The sequence below is a fragment of the Pleurodeles waltl genome, chromosome 4_1 (assembly GCF_031143425.1).
Source record: "Pleurodeles waltl isolate 20211129_DDA chromosome 4_1, aPleWal1.hap1.20221129, whole genome shotgun sequence".
Classification (NCBI taxonomy): Eukaryota; Metazoa; Chordata; class Amphibia; order Caudata; family Salamandridae; genus Pleurodeles; species Pleurodeles waltl.
The window spans coordinates 46,898,544-46,912,491 of NC_090442.1; the positions used below are offsets into that span (position 1 = coordinate 46,898,544).

The 13,948-nt window shown below is 48.4% G+C and overlaps 1 protein-coding gene across 1 annotated transcript in view; it reads left to right on the plus strand.

The window, feature by feature from the left end:
- LOC138286970 (zinc finger protein 850-like) overlaps positions 1-13,948 on the plus strand; it is a 287,157-nt gene that overhangs the window by 60,608 nt on the left and 212,601 nt on the right. The window contains exons 2-3 of the mRNA XM_069227339.1: positions 346-439; positions 5,537-5,630. The gene's annotated coding sequence lies outside the window, so the exon portion shown is untranslated. The remainder of the gene's footprint in view (positions 1-345; positions 440-5,536; positions 5,631-13,948) is intronic.

A 13,948-nucleotide genomic window follows, 5' to 3' on the forward strand; every position in this document is an offset into this window, starting at 1 on the left:
CCCTAGTGGGGATAAATCCCGCTTGGTCCGAGTGGACCAGCTGTGTCATGTGTGGCAGTAATCTCATTGCTAGCACCATGCTCAGTATTTTGTAGTCTGTATTAAGCATGGATAGGGGCCTGTATGCCCCTCCTTAGTCAGGGGGTTTACAGGGCTTGAGCAATGGAACAATTAAGGTGTGGTGGGCTGCGTTACGAGCGGATCAAAGAGAGTCAAAAGAGTGGATTAATTTAAGTTTTTAAGTTTTTATTTTCTGTTTAGTCACAGCCTATTTCTTTTAACGTTAGGGTTAAGGGTCTAAGTCTCTGGGTTTCTGTTTCCCTTGACTTCTTTCTTTTCTTCTAGGGTTTTCCTCGTTTTCGCGGTCGCCTTCGGTCTGTGTAGGATGGACGTCTCTCCCGGACCCCGACCGAAATGAAAGAAACAAAATAAAGAATCGGTAAGTACTTCTGGGATAGTGGGTGGGGTACGGTGCTCGTGAGGGTTTAAGGCAACATGCGGGCAAGTTCGTGAAGGGGTGATCAGGGTGGGGGTTTAGGGTTGCGGGGGTCCACACTGTGCCTATTTCCCTTCTTGCCCCTTCCCTTGTCTCTCGTTCACCCTCCCCGTCCTTCCTCCCACTTTCCCGGTGCCTTTCCCCGTAACCGACCTTCCCCGTGACCCTCCCCTCCCTAGGAGGGACCGTACCTTGTGAAGCCACGACCCTCCTGGGTCGTGGCGGCTTTCTCGTTTCTCCGGTGTCTCTTCCTTTTCCCGCTCTCGCGCTTCGGTGGTTCCTCTGGGCGTCTCTTCCTGGTTCTTCGTCGGGGTGGTTACCCGGTTCGTCCTCTTCTCCCCGGCCGGGATTTCCCTTCCGCTCGCCTCCTCTCCGCTACGCACTCGTGTCGCTCTCCACTCTTCTCCTCCTTGGGCTCCGACGCGCCCCCTCTCCGGATCTGTCTCCCTTTTTAGTCCGCGAAACCGGAAGTCCTCGATGCTGTGACGACGTGGCGTTTCCCCGTTGCCAGGGGAACGCTGCGTCATTTCCGTGGATTCGGCTGAAAGATGGCGGACTCGAGGTGAGTGTGTCGGGTCCTCCGGGACCCGTCTACAATCCCCTACCCTAGATCGGGGCTGTTCGAGATCCGATGACGGAGGGAACCGGGAGAGGTAGTCGGCGGGGCCTTGTAGGGAACCAGGGATATGGCGAACCTGGAATGTAAAGGGTTGCAGTTCTAAGAACCATCTCAAGATTCTGGATTTGGAGTCTTTGTGAGCAGCAAGCCAGGTGAGAGGGGCATGGTCAGTGAATAAAACGAAGGACCTCCCTAAGAGATAATATTGCAAGGAGTCTATGGCCCATTTAATGGCGAGACATTCTTTTTCAATCGTGGGGTAATGGGTCTCACGCGGAAATAATTTCCTACTTAGAAAAACCACTGGGTGGTCAAACCCCTCCTCATCGGGCTGAGTGAGTACGGCTCCCAGGCCTACGTCCGATGCATCCGTATATAGGTGGAAAGTGTTTAAGAAATCCGGGCATTTTAGTATTGGGTCTGTGACAAGAGACCGTTTCAAGCGTTCAAAGCTACGCTGTTGTAAATCGGTGAATGGGGCCAATCTGGTGGGGTTTTGTTTGGTCAGGAGGTCAGTCAGAGGGGCAGCTATGGTGGAATAATTGGGGATAAACCGGCGGTAGTATCCTACTAAACCTAGGAACGACGTAGATCTTTCTTTGTTTTAGGTTCAGCCGTTCGTAATATAGCCTCAACTTTGTTTTGTTGGGGTTGTAGGGTGCCATTTCCTATGACATACCCCAAATAGGAAATTTCAGTGTTTCCCAGTAAACACTTCTTAGGGTTGGCAGTTAAACCGGCTTCCGTTAAGGTGGAAAAGATTGTATCCAGATGGACTAAGTGTTCTTGCCAGGTTTCGCTAAAAATGACTATGTCATCAAGGTAGGCAGCTGAGAAAGTTTGGAATGGTTTTAAGATTTGATCCATCAGACGCTGGAAGGTCGCGGGAGCGCCGTGAAGACCAAAAGGTAAAACCGTAAATTGGTAAAGACCGGAAGGGGTTGAAAAGGCCGTCTTTTCCTTAGCTTCGGGATAGAGGGGAATCTGCCAATACCCCTTGGTTAAGTCCAGGGTGGACAAATAACGAGCCTTGCCTAACTTTTCTAAGATGTCATCCACCCTTGGAATGGGGTAGGTGTCAAAAAGGGAAATCTCATTCAGTTTGCGAAAATCAATGCAAAATCTTATCGATCCGTCCGATTTAGGAACCAACACTACGGGGGAATTCCAAGGACTATTAGAGGGTTCAATGACCCCTAAGGCTAACATTGCTTCGATTTTGGCTTCAATGACAGGCTTTCGGGCTTCGGGTATGCGATATGGACGAAGACGCACTACTTGTCCTAGAGGTGTGTTAATGTGATGGTAGGTTAATGTAGTTTTTCCCGGTGTTTTGGAGAAAAATTGGGGCTGTTGCTCGATTAGGGTATCTAGTTGGTTTTTTTTAGCATCAGTTAGCTTTCTGTTAATATTGGGTTTTTCTTCAGGAGGGGTTTCTCTCATAGGGCATAACTCCAGTTCTCGTTCTTGGGCATAAGAGACCGAACACCCAATATCCGTCTGGTCGGTAGTCTCTTCTGTCGATTTTCATTGTTTTAACAGATTTATGTGGTAAATTTGTGTTTTTCTTGGGTGGGTGCTTATCTCTAATAGATAAGTGACCGGGGAGACTAATTTAATAACCCTATAGGGTCCTTGCCATTTGGCGATCAACTTATGGTCAGATGTAGGTCGCATAATAAGGACCTGTTCATTAGGGAGGAAGAAACAAATTTTGCTTCCCTTATCATAGTAGGCCTTTTGCTGTTTTTGAGCCATGATTAGGTGGCTATGAACGTCTTCCCAGAGGGTTTGTAACTGCCCTCTGAGCTGATGGACATAATCCATCAGGGGTTTCCCTTCTTCCTGTTCTTCCTCCCAGGTTTCTGCAGCCATATCCAGAAGGCTGCGAGGTTGCCTTCCAAAAACCAATTCAAAGGGGCTATGTCCCGTAGAGGACTGTTCGTGGGTCCGTATAGCATATAGAACCAAGGGAAGCTTCTGATCCCAGTTGCGACCGGATTCATCTACAGTTTTCCTTAACAGTGTCTTTATTGTGTGATTATACCTTTCTACCAGTCCATCTGTCTGTGGGTGATAGACTGAGGTGCGTAGCTGGGTAATCCCTAATAACTGACATATTTGCTTCATGAGTCTCGACATAAAGGGGGTGCCTTGATCCGTCAATATTTCCTGGGGAAAACCTATGCGGGAAAATACGGTTATCATGGCTTGGGCTATGGTTTTGGTGGTCATACTGGCGAGGGGTATGGCCTCTGGGTATCTAGTCGCATAGTCAACTATGACTAATATGTAGGTATGACCTTTAGAAGAGGGAAGGAGGGGTCCCACCAGGTCCATGCCGACCCGTTTGAAGGGGATATCAATAATGGGTAAGGGGTATAACGGTGCTTTCCGGGGCATCCCTGGTTCAGTTAATTGGCATCTAGGACATTGGGAACAATATCTGCGTATCTGAGCATATATTCCTGGCCAATAGAATTTTCGCATCAGGTATTCTTCTGTTTTCTCCCGACCAAAGTGACCACCCCCAGGTTGATTGTGGGCTAAAAACAGTACGTGAGCTCTAAATGGTCCTGGAACAACTAACTGTTGTTTGATATCCCCTTTACCCGTCCTAGTTATCCGGTATAGGAGGTGTTTCTTGATAAGAAAATAAGGACCCACCTCATTAGTAATCTCTGTTCTGGCCGAGTTCCAAGCATGGGAAAGGGTAGGATCTTCTCTCTGGCTCGTTTGGAAAGAGATGGGTCGGCTACTAATCTCTGCTACTAATGTAGGAACCTCCTTCGCCTTTTGGGTTTCCTGATATTGTCTTTTTTCCCGTCTTTTTTCCTTTCGCGTAAGTTTCTTTCGGTATGGAGGTACTTCTATAGGGACATGGGAAAAAGGGGCTTCGGTCCACCACTCGGGAGTCCCAGCAGGCTTACGAACTTGATCTAATAGGTCGTAGAACTGACTATAATCAGTCCCGATAATACAGTCCTCGATTAGTTGCTCCATAACCCCTATCGACAGCATATCCCGAAAGGGGCCCCATTCTATTTTAACCGTGGTGAGGGGATAAGTTCCCTTGTCTCCATGTATACAACATATGGATACCCAGCGGTTGGTGACCGAAGTACCCAGAGGGATTATATCCTTCCTGATTACAGATTGTCCACATCCTGAATCGATTAGAGCTGAAATGACCTGTCCATTTATGGTGACCAGGTATCTAAATTTCTCATTCCCCTTCCCTGTACACAATACTCTACGTCGTGTGACCCCAATTTCCATAGGCTCCGGTCCTTCGGATTTCCTGGGACATATTCTGGCAATGTGGCCCCACTCACCACAGTGGAAACACTGTGGGGACTGCATAGGGTGATGTTCTGCGGGTATAGGGAACCGCGTTTCCTCAGGAAAATACCTGGGAGTTGGTTTTAGTGGAGGGATGGTTTTTTTTTGGAAAGGTCTTGGGGTGACGGGTTTACTTTCTGTGGAGCGATGGAAAGCACAAGCCAAGTCAATAGCAACCTCAGTGTTCATGTTTGGGTGTTGTCGGATCCAGTTCTTGGTGTTAAGGGGTAGGGAATCCAAATACTGTTCTAAAGTAATTGTCTTCATGACATCCTCCCGACTTGTCCCTATGGGACCCAACCATTTTTGAGCTAGGTCTTTCACCCTAAAATAGAAGGAGCGAGGGTCCTCGTTCGCGCTCCATTTTATTTTTCTAAATCGTAAACGATAATATTCCGTATCATGTCCAACCCGCCCCAGGATACTTTTTTTTATCTCTTGATAGGAGGTCGTACCATCAGGATTGGCTGATTGGTAGGCAGCCTGCAGGAGTCCCGTAAGCAAGGGGGCCACGTACTGACCCCAGCGTTCCTCTGGCCATTGAGCAGATGAGGCTACCCTCTCGAAATTCGTAAAAAATGAATCTGGGTCTTCCCCTTCCTGGTATTTTTGGAGGACCGAACTGGGAACGTTTGGGTGTACCTTACTAGCCACGATTGTATTGGTTAACTTTTGAATTGCAGTCTCATGTACTAGTTGATTATTGGCTAGTATTGTAGCCTGACTTTTTAACGCGGATTGCAAGGCCTCCCGGTGTTCCTTGGCTTCGCGTTGGTGTGCTTCCCACACCAACTGCAGATGTCTCTGCCCTTCTGCGAGTTGTTTAATTATGTCCTCCAGGGAAGGGCTTCGCTCATGATGAAACGCTCGTAAGCCCACCTGAGAAGGGGTAATCCCACTTCTGACACCACTGTGGTGGGCTGCGTTACGAGCGGATCAAAGAGAGTCAAAAGAGTGGATTAATTTAAGTTTTTAAGTTTTTATTTTCTGTTTAGTCACAGCCTATTTCTTTTAACGTTAGGGTTAAGGGTCTAAGTCTCTGGGTTTCTGTTTCCCTTGACTTCTTTCTTTTCTTCTAGGGTTTTCCTCGTTTTCGCGGTCGCCTTCGGTCTGTGTAGGATGGACGTCTCTCCCAGACCCCGACCGAAATGAAAGAAACAAAATAAAGAATCGGTAAGTACTTCTGGGATAGTGGGTGGGGTACGGTGCTCGTGAGGGTTTAAGGCAACATGCGGGGAAGTTCGTGAAGGGGTGATCAGGGTGGGGGTTTAGGGTTGCGGGGGTCCACACTGTGCCTATTTCCCTTCTTGCCCCTTCCCTTGTCTCTCGTTCACCCTCCCCGTCCTTCCTCCCACTTCCCCGGTGCCTTTCCCCGTAACCGACCTTCCCCGTGACCCTCCCGTCCCTAGGAGGGACCGTACCTTGTGAAGCCACGACCCTCCTGGGTCGTGGCGGCTTTCTCGTTTCTCCGGTGTCTCTTCCTTTTCCTGCTCTCGCGCTTCGGTGATTCCTCCGACGCGCCCCCTCTCCGGATCTGTCTCCCTTTTTAGTCCGCAAAACCGGAAGTCCTCAATGCTGTGACGACGTGGCGTTTCCCCGTTGCCAGGGGAACGCTGCGTCGTTTCCGTGGATTCGGCCGAAAGATGGCGGACTCGAGGTGAGTGTGTCGGGTCCTCCGGGACCCGTCTACATAAGGCTTCACCCGTCGAGGCCGGAAGCCGGCCAGTCGACCGTGCCTAGTAATACAACGACCACAGTTTAGGGGTGAGTGTCCGTGCATAAGTTGCATAGAACTCGATGGGAAGTCCATCCATGCCAGGGGTCTTTCCGCGATCCAGGCCCGCTATAGCTGCCCCAATCTCCGATACCTCAATATCCCCACCCAGGGTTTCGCGCTCCGCCTCAGTCAGTGCTCGGGCGACAGTGCCGAAAGGAAATCCTGCAGCTTCGCTCCTGTCCCAGAGGACAAGCTGGTATAGAGGGCGGAGTAATAATCGTGGAAATACAAGTTTATGTCGGCTTGATGATACAGGTTTGCACCCAGTGAAGTGGTAATCTCCATTATAGGGGTCCCTCTTTTGGTGGGATTTCCCAACCATGCCAGCAGGGCCCCCGTTTGGTCCCTTTCAGTGTGGGCCCTTGCAATGTACTGCTTATAGTCGAAGCATCTCAGCGCCTCGGTATGCTCTGCCACCTTTCCCCTGGCCTCGCGCTCCTCCCTTCTCTCTCCGGATGATCCAGCGCAAGTTTCTCCAGTGACCTAAGGTCCTTCTCTGCAATCATGATATCCCGTAGCAAGGACCCTCTGATCCCAATGGAAGCCGCCATACAGCGACCGCGCACCACTACTTTGAATGCCTCCCAGAGTGTCTGTGGTGAAGGAGCTGTGGGCTTGTTTTCTTCAAAGAAGTGGGTTATATGTTCCCTGATCTGTTCCCTGAAAGCGGGGTCTGTCAGTAAGTCTGGCTTAAGTCTTTAGGTGGGGATGCATGTGGCAGCTCTTGCCCAGACCAAGTGCAGCAATAACGGATTATGATTGGAAATGGTTTTCCCGAGATATTCTACTCCCTGCGCCTGTGCATGCACCTCAGGTGTACTAAGGAACATATCGAGCCATATATGTAGATCAGGGACAGCGTAATAATGAGAATATTCCCTGGATACAGGGTTAAGAGTTCTCCATATGTCTACCAGATGCCACTCTGTCTGCCAATCTGCGAACTTTCTAGCAAGCGCGTTTATTGGGGATTCCCGCATAGGTGGGTGGGATCTATCCATGCCCGGGTTAGCCACGCAATTAAAGTCCCCCCCATCCGCACCGAGTGAAGCATGTGGGGTGCCAAAATGGTGGTTAGTTTGTTGAGGAACGCGCTCTGATCTATGTTGGGAGCATATATATTGATCAAGGTTATGTCTCGCCCACCCAGACGGCCGGTGACCAGTACATTGCATCCGTTGGGATCTGTTAATGTGTTAGTGACCTGGAACAGGACCCCCGCCCTGATCCATATCAAAGTGCCCCTTGCATAAGCTGAATAAGTGGTGTAAAATAGTTTCCCCCCCTCCACCTCCTGTGCAGTGCTGTGCCCTCAGCGGTCGTCAAATGGGTCTCTTGTAGCATTGCTATATGCACCCCTCGCCTGCGTAAATAGGAGTACACCTTGTACCGCTTGGTCATATTATGCACCCCTCTTATATTCCAGGAGATTACCTTGTATCCCTGCTGGTCACCCATAGCAGAGGCCCTCAGACCACCTCCCCCCCCCTCAGCCACCAGGCGACCCAGGCCAGCGCTTCTTGTAGACATGCATTCATCACAGGTAAAGCTGAAAACCATTCCCCCCATAAACAACCAAAACTCCCTCAACTCCCCTTCCCCAGGACAGGTTACGGAACAGTCCCCCATCCAAACTGTATCGAACATAAGTCGTTTCTAGGTGGGTAGGCAGGTAGAATCTCTCGAGCCATCCGAGGGATCAAGCCCGTGGCATGTTTAAATGTTCTGCCACATGCCTCGTGAGTCGTGTGGGCCTCAGGCCCGGAGGTCGAGATACAGCTCGGGTATCAGACGTCGAGCGTCGGGCCAGCTATCAGATAATGCAGTCTGAGCTTCCAGGTGTCTCTGTAGGTAGTTCTAGGCTTGGTGCAGCTGATCCTGTCGACTCCGTCTCAGAGTCCGATCCTTCGGGCCCTTTCATCGTATCAATAGAGCGCGGGCTACCACCTCCCAGGCCAAAGGAGCCCGCCGTTGCTCAGCTTCTCTCCTCTTGTGCCTCCTCCTGCGTGGGCACCAACGCGCACCGTCTATGCTCCTTCACGTCTCGTGTCTGCTGCGGCGTCTGGGTTTTCGGGCGGTCCCCTCCCCCGCCGACTCCCCACGCTCTTCCAGCCAGTCTCTCGCTTCTTGTGGGGTGCGGAAAAATCACGCTGCTCTGCCATCCACCACTCTCAGCATAGCAGAGTACATCATTGCATAGGGGATGTCCATTTGCTGGAGGCGCTTTTTGATTTCTGAGTACGTTGCCCTTCGTTTCTGCACCTCTCTGGAAAAGTCTGGGAAGATACGGATCAAAGAGTTGGCCAACCTTATTTCTCCCGCCTTTCTGGCCTGTGTCAGTATGTGGTCCCGGTCCTTGTAGTGCAGTAGGCGAGCTATTACTGGCTGCGGTGCAGCCCCCGGGGGAGGCACCCTCGCAGGGTCCCTGTGCACCCTCTCAAGGGCAAAGAAGTGCGAGAGGCCCTCGGGTGCAACAGCTTCAGAAATCCAACGCTCCAAAAACTCAGGGAGGTTGCTCTGACTGACCCGCTCAGGGAGGCCTATTATACGGATGTTGTTTCTTCTGGACCTATTTTCCGCGTCTTCAGCTCGAGCGATGAGAACTTCTATTTGCTTCTCCAGTTTAGTTATTCGGGCCTCCGCTGCAGTCAGTCCGGGCAGAGGGCACCCAGCGTCTGCTCCGTCACTGTCACTCTTTCCGCAAGGCGGCATTGGTCCTCTCTGAGTAGGCTCAGATCAACCGCCAGGGAGTCGATTTTTGTCTCCAGGCTCTCCCTAGTGAAGGTAATGGCCTGCATGATTTCAGCCAGTGAGGGGTTCCCAGATGGGTCTTCATTCGTGCCGTTCCGCAATGTCTCGGTAGGAGAGGGCGGAGCACAGGTCCGCTGCACACCCGCCTCTCCCGCCCCTTCCTTATTCTTCCCGGTTTTGCCCATCCTAAGTGGGAGAGGGGGCCCCTTATTTTGAGAAGCCTGCGTCGTCGTTCGTCCCCCAGCCAAAATCGACTGATGACGCTGCTCACCTCCTTACGCTTCCCTCGGGTTATGCGGCACAGAGCACTCGGTCCAGGCAAGCGCCTGCACAGGCACTAGGCCCCCGCAGGGCCGCAGGCCAACACTCAGAGTTCTTCTGCACGCAGGTCCCGTCCTACTGCGATTATGGGGAGGGACCGCCTCCCCCGAGGGCCCAACAGTCCTCCAGGCCGCAGCCGCACCCTCCTTGCTCTTCCGCAGATTAAGCGAGTTCCAGGACCCTTCAAGGTCGTATCAGGGCAGCTGTGCCTCCAACCGAGCTCCAGTGTGCCCATTGATACCAAAATCTAGTGCAGCCCCTGCTTCGCCGATCATGCCAGGCTCCTCTTTCATTTGATAAGGCCCATTGCTTTCAGGCTCCGCTGCCTCCGTTCCCTCGAGACACTCCCCCGCACCCAGGGGGTCGCCCCTGCTCTGGTCATCTTCACCACAGCCTCAGTCCTCGCCGGCCACCAGTGCGGTTCGAGCGCGCCCAAAGGAGGACAGGGGTCAGCTAGACAAGTGCAGCCGCCATCTTGAGGTCAGGCGGCGCGCTGTCAGTTCACCCGCCGCCCTCAAGAGCCCGTTTTCGCCTCGCCTGGGGCTCAAAACCTCCCGGTTTGTAAGCCCTGTCCTCCAGGCCCTCTCCAACAGGATGTGCTGTTGGTATTTCGGGCAACACCGTCAGGATGGGCCTGATACGGAGGTCTTGGGCCGGAGCTCCTTCTTGTGGCTGCTCACTCCATGACCACCAAGCCACGCCCCCGCCTGGTACATTCCTATCGTTCTAACTGCCTAACTACCCCATAATATGTCCTAGCTCTTCGGTGAGAAAGAGCACGAAAAAAGCACAGTTTACAATGTGGACAAATACTAACACATTTAACATGGCAGTGTCTAACGCTACGATAAAGTAAACAGGCAGCTAAACTGAATACAAAATGTAGTTGCAACTGGTGAACACTAGACATCTAATCTAGGTGCAAAGTGGTGCAACACAAGCTCAATGGTCAAAAACACATATTTCACTACATTCCACCCTTTGATCAATGACTTTGTGTACTTCTCTCTCATCATTTTGTTTTTTCTTTAAAAAAAAACCCACATTATAAGCAAATCAGATATGCATTGTATACAGCAACATAATGAAATGATAAAAGCAATCACTAGAAAGCAATGGAAGTGGATTAACATATTGATCTTATAAACATTTAAACAATACACACCTACAATGAAAAGACTGAAGCTTATATATTCTGATTGGGATAAAAACTGATTGAATAGTGTCTCTAGGATAGCAAGTTGGTATAGATGAAAACATCATGAGTTCTAATCATGTAAAGGTACATGGTCCACCTGAAAGGTTTGCTGGAATAGAAGTGTTCCCATACCAGAATAGTCAGCCAACTGGCAACTTAAACATGACTATTGAGACTGGCAGCAGTCATCAGATGATAACAAGCCATGGGTTAGTTCCAGTGGAAAAATGTAATCAAACAGGTTGACAGAACATCCATGGTACTCTGCATTTTCCCATGTAGAACTTTGATCTTTGAAGCACAATTAGCGCTAAATGTATCCATAGGTTTTGTACTTTCAAAGCAACAGGAGCGTTGCACAAAGGTTATCAATCAGGTTCAAGTTGGGGGTGCGGTCCCTTCCCCGACCCCACAGGCAAACGCCCAAAGGGAGACCACACAGCACACTCATGGTCAATGGCAAGTCGTAGTAAGATCTGTAAAAGAAACAAGTATGATTTTTCTTGCAAATAACATTTGTCATCTGAAATGTGGTCTCCTTTTTCCTTTCCTTGTTTTATAATCAGGAGGACATTATTGTGGCCCTTAGCTATGATTTCTGCAGGTTCTGGAGGGCCATTTGGGGATTCAACCCACACCTTAACACTGATGTTTTTATCTGCTGAACTTCCCTTTCCTTGCACTGTTAGAAGGGATGGGGCAGTCCCCTTCCTCACCAATCCTCCATACACTGAACGTATGACAAGTTGGACAATTCTGTCTCCAATCTGTATGCATAAATCAGCTTTTCCACTATTTAACAGAATAGCTTAGATTTCTATCTGTCCTGGTAACTTTCCTCTCCCCAATTGATTTTTTGACTATTTGTGGAACAGATCTCGGTTGTGTGTGCTCACAAATAGGACATTGCAAAATCACAGTTTTTATAAAATCTAGGGGAATGTGCATCCCTCTAATCTCTGCCCACCTGTAAGTGGCTTTTTCTCCCAGGTGCCCACATTTCTGGTGTGCCCTCTTAGCCATCCCCACCAAGTCAGAATTCTGGGTTGACACTTCTGCCTCTGAACTTTTGTCTTTGTCTTCTGCAAGGGAATTGAACCAGCATTCTAATGAGTCAATGGGACAATGAGCATCTATGACTTTACTCAGTTCTAACATTTCCCAAATTTCCTGCTGCAACTCTTTGCTTCATACTTCCTTTGAGTGAATGGACCCGTTATGTGCATGCCATGTGGGAAGCCAAATGGCTAATCCATTGGCGGTGGACCAAGAATCAGTGTAAAAATGACAATTCCCAGGCAGCTCTTGCTTTAGAGCCTGACACACAGTGTACAACTCTGTATATTGTCTACTTTTTCCTTCTCCTGTGGTGGTCAACAACTTTTCAGTAACTGGATTGTATGACACTGCTTTCCAATGTCTTTTAGTATCCACGTATTTGAATGAACCATTAGTAAACCAAACATGCTTCCTATCCTCAGGGGACAAGAATTCAAATGGCACACTCCATTTCATTGGTGACTCTTTTACCTGTGGTACCTCCTGCACTCTCTCCGCATCCTGTACAGGGGCTTGTGACACCTATTCATGTAGGGCTGCAGTGCCTGCCGGTTCTACTCGAGCCCTGTCTTGTATGTACCAGATCCAGTGTATGATACTAGTCTCTTGTGCATGTCCTATACAGTGCGATTTAGGTGAACTCATCACCCACTGCATGATTGGTATTTCAGGTTTCAGAATTACATTATGACCTAGTGTTATTTGCTCAGTATCCACTAGAGCCCAATACCAGACCAAAAACTGTTTTTGGAAAGGAGTATAGCGCTCCCCAGAGTCAGGTAGTTTTCTAATCCAAAATCCTAAGGGCACCCTTGTCCTCCCCTGTTTCTGCCACATAGTCCAATTTACATATTGTCCCTGAACAGTTACATGTAACTCTGTCTCCCTCTTGCACTGTACACAAGTCTAAAGTCAAGAACACAGCTGCTCTTCACTCCATTCAAACTCATGTTTTTTCCTGGTTACTTTGTACCAAAGGTTTGAGATTTTACTCAGATGAGGGTTATGCTGTTTCCAAAAACCAAACAATCTCATGAAACTCTGTGTCTCTTGCTTAGTGCAAAGAGTAAGAAACTCCAACTTCTTTTGTTTTACCTGTAACAACATCTCTCTATGGTCAGGATTCCACTGAATTCCTATAAACTTCACATTTTGCAACAGTACCTGTGTCTTGTCTGAATTAATTGTACATATCATACTCTGCAAAAGTTGTCTGAATATACCGGTAAAATCGTCAGCTTCTTGCTCAGTGTAATCTTTTAAATAATGCATTTCAGCTCCTGCGAAAAACTGTGGGCTACTCTGCGCACAAACTACACTATGCTCATGAAGCTCACAGTGGCCCCCACCTTTTTTAACCTCCTCATTACTGAAATGTGAAAAGCCAGATTCTGCTGTAACAGCTTGGTAGATTTCAGTTTTATCCTGTAATAATTTGTTCTGACTAACTTGCTCTTTTGATTTCTTATTTTCATATTCTAACTGTTTACATCTCTCATGCATTTTTGTGTAAGCCGACAAAAGTATCCAAACCCTCCTGTCAAAAACAAAAGGGATATCATTCCTTTCAAAAAGCACTTTTTCTAAACATGAAGAAACATTTAGTACTTTTGTTTTATCCAAGCACCCATCCCAAAACTTAGAAAGTCCTGATAAACAAGAAAACACATTTGCCAAAACTTCATAAGGCATTTTAATTTCACATGCATTTTCAAACATGGTTTGCGGTGCTTCCTTTAGCTCTCTGAATAAAAACATATTTACACCTTTAAATCGTGCAGTCTCAACCTCCAACCTCTCTTTTTAGACTGTCCGACCTACGCCAAAATGTTTTGCGTTCACTAATGACCGAGCTGACAAAAATCTCTGGAATGCACTTCTCAGTTCAAAGAAGACATTTATTATTATTTCACCATGAGGTTCCTAAAAAGGAGGTTAGCATGTTAAAAGTACACGTTTAAAAATAGTCACAGCAATAAAAGGAAAATATACCAGAATGATTCTCAACTGCAATGTACACAGCAAATATATGTAGCTATGATTATATTATGCAAAGCAAATAATGAAGTAAAAATTCATCACAGTAGGGCCTACCAAGCTCTTCATCTTTCTCATGCCAGCAAGACAATGACCACTTTCGACTGCAAAAGAGAAAGAGATTGCCACCCTCACCGGACAAATATCAGGCATCCGATGTCAAGAATCCTGATTGAGGCCACTCCACTCTCTCACTGTCGCACTGGGTCTTCTATACCTTAAAAAACACCAGAAGGAGCTTTCTGGAAAAAAAACCTTATTTAGCAATTCAAAACATGCTGGCTAATTTAGGTCAGAGTTGAAAGAAACAGATTGGAACTGGCCGGTTTCCCAAATTGCCTCTCCCAA